Source organism: Coffea arabica, chromosome 6c (genome assembly GCF_036785885.1).
Source record: "Coffea arabica cultivar ET-39 chromosome 6c, Coffea Arabica ET-39 HiFi, whole genome shotgun sequence".
Classification (NCBI taxonomy): Eukaryota; Viridiplantae; Streptophyta; class Magnoliopsida; order Gentianales; family Rubiaceae; genus Coffea; species Coffea arabica.
This window is the reverse complement of record NC_092320.1, coordinates 53633409-53636150: the sequence shown is the minus strand read 5'-3', so window position 1 is coordinate 53636150 and position 2742 is coordinate 53633409. Positions and strand designations below refer to the sequence as shown.

General features: G+C 34.5%; 1 long non-coding RNA gene across 1 annotated transcript; it reads left to right on the top strand.

Annotated features, from left to right (window-relative positions):
* Positions 1-1561: 1561 nt before the first annotated feature.
* On the top strand, positions 1562-2099 carry LOC140008174 (uncharacterized). The gene is made up of 3 exons (XR_011815572.1): positions 1562-1699; positions 1794-1951; positions 2038-2099. It is a non-coding gene; the product is annotated as an uncharacterized lncRNA (long non-coding RNA).
* Positions 2100-2742: the final 643 nt, after the last annotated feature.

Sequence of the window (2742 nt, the reverse complement as noted above, 5' to 3'; positions counted from 1 at the left end):
GTGAGAATAGGGATGATTACCACTTGTTTTTCTATCCGACTAGCAAGTAGGCCTTGTTGTTCCAGAAGAAAAACAACAATGTTGTCAATCTGTGACACCAAAAAAAAAAGAGTGAATGAGAAGTCAGTTTTCAAACTTATACCGAAAAATTTCACCTTATAAGATAGTTATTCTTCCATTATAAACCTTTCTTATGAGTATATCACAAACATATACATATGGAATTTCTCTTTATCCTATTACATTATTGCTTATTACATCTCACAAAAGACACACACAATAAAAAGATAGTGGAATTGTAAAAGCTTAACGATAGAAAAAATGCATATTTCTCCTGGTCATGAAGACCAGCTGTAGCAGACAGCATGTGGGAGTGCAATATCTTAATTCTCTAAATTTACAGAAAACTAATGAACTGCAGCAATGCAAATACTTATGGCAGTTAACCTTTTCATCTATACAAACCATAGTTTCATCTAATCATATCAGAACTATAGTTTCATTGCAAGTGAATACTCACCTAACTATTATTCATTCCTATAATTTTAATTTCTGTGTCATAAATATATGATGTTAGCCATCAACATGATAGGTATGGCTATAACTCAATATATATCTGTGACTAACTTTTCCTAATCCTAATCAGGGAACAAAAGTTTCTGTTGTGACCTATGAACAACACATCAAGGTCTTCAGCAAATTTCTGCAGCCTTATCAAAGATATTATGTTTCTAATGCAATTGTCATTCCTGCTGACCCAACATACAGAGTTGGGGCCTATGAATGCTCCTAGATTCTGAACTACAAGACTTTGATTGAAAATTATGCTGAACCTGTGCCACCTATGTTGCCTTGCTTATTTGAGCTGACAAACTTCTTTGATCTGCACAAATATGCTGATTTAGATAATCTTTGCAGTAATTTTTTTTACATTATTTTTTACTTTACTTGACAATCATTTGATATTTTATTGGTTGCTTACATTCATATCAATATTTTTACTTCAGATATCAGAGGCTTTGTGATTCAGGCATTACCAGTAAAACAGACAGATCCGGATACTTCTTCTAGAGACATTATAATAGTCAATGAAGAGTAAATCAAACCTGAACACTACCTTTTTATTAAGTCATTTTACCTTAAAGATAGCAGTTACAACTTTTTCTTATATCTGACAGGAAGAAACTCATGCTTATGACTCTCTAGAATGAATTTGAATATGATGAAGGGAGCAAAATAGCAGATATGATTAGCACTGCTCCTCTAATCATAGCTCTCCGTGTTAAAGTGACCACATTCAATAGTAAAATTTTCATTATACATTATAATTCCTTTACTGTTTGTCTTCTAAGTACTTCATGTGTTCTACTACTAAAACATTTCATCATTTTTACAGCTTTGTCATTCACTACAAGGTATTCATTTGGAATTCTGATAAATCCTCCACTCCCAGATGACCTCTCTTTCAAGCAATGGTAAGTATAGTTTTCTTTTTATTTTTTTCGTAAATTATGAATTTATTTTACTGGTAACTTTTTTATTTATGCTCTAAACATAATCATTCAGGTTTAGTTTGAACAAGGAAGAAATCACAAATTTGCTTGATGCTAAAACATACAATGATGCAAACTGTTTACTTCCTCCTCCAAATCAAGAAGCTATCAAAGCAATCAGCAATTTTCAGGCATCATTTCCAGTTGTAAGTGGCATATTGTTATTCTAAAATTTTGCTTAAATATAACTATTTTCTCTCTAATTCACATTCAAATACCATTCATGGTTGCCTGCCTCAGCAAAAGGCAGCTTGGGTGCAAGGAACTGTCAAACTTGCATATGGATTCACCAAATATTGGACTACAGCTTGTGCGAATTGTCACAAAATTGTGAATGCTGACATTGACTGGATCATCCACTGTCCTTCATGCAAACAGCAAAGTGAAGTTGAACTCAGGTTAGATCATTAACTTATGGTTCTAAATTAAATATTATTCGCGTTTGTTACCATATATTAATCTTAATTCCTCCACTCAATTAAAGGGCTCGCATTCCAATTATTATAACTGATGCTTCGAGCTCAATACATTGCATTATATCTGGAGAAAATGCTGAAAAATTGATTGAGTTCACTCCACTGCAGCTTAAGCAAGCACAAGAAGATGTAAGTATGAATTTTCTATCTTATATTCAGCCATACAGACAAATATACATAGAAAGGAATTCACTGAACCTAGCTAAAAAAATTTTCTGGTGCAGGGCTTTGAAATAGATACTAAACTTAATGATGCCTTGAAAAAGTACACGGTGGTCTATTTTCTGAAATCCTATGAGACTCCCGTCCAAGGTCAACTGCAGAGAAAGAATACTGTCATTAAGGCTTACACTGCAGCTGAACTATCACACCATCCCCTTCCACTGGAACTTCCAGAAAACACTCAAGTTTCTTCTGCACTTGGCAGTTCATCAGCAAGGCATGCAGAAACATCATCAAAGGATCAATTGTTCACCCCAAGCACAAAGTTGGTACTTGAAGAAATTGCTAGAGCCAGTTCTTACAAAGACAGCCAGACATCTGCAACCAGTGGAGCAAAACGAAGCCTTGAGTTTCCAGAAGATTTACCAGCAGACACACATGCTAAACATCCAACAAAGGCTCCTGAAGAGTTTGCCAAAGAACCTGCAAAACCATATGGTCCACCTGCAAATATCAAAGACAGTCCAGCCAAGAAAGCTAAAGCAAAGGAA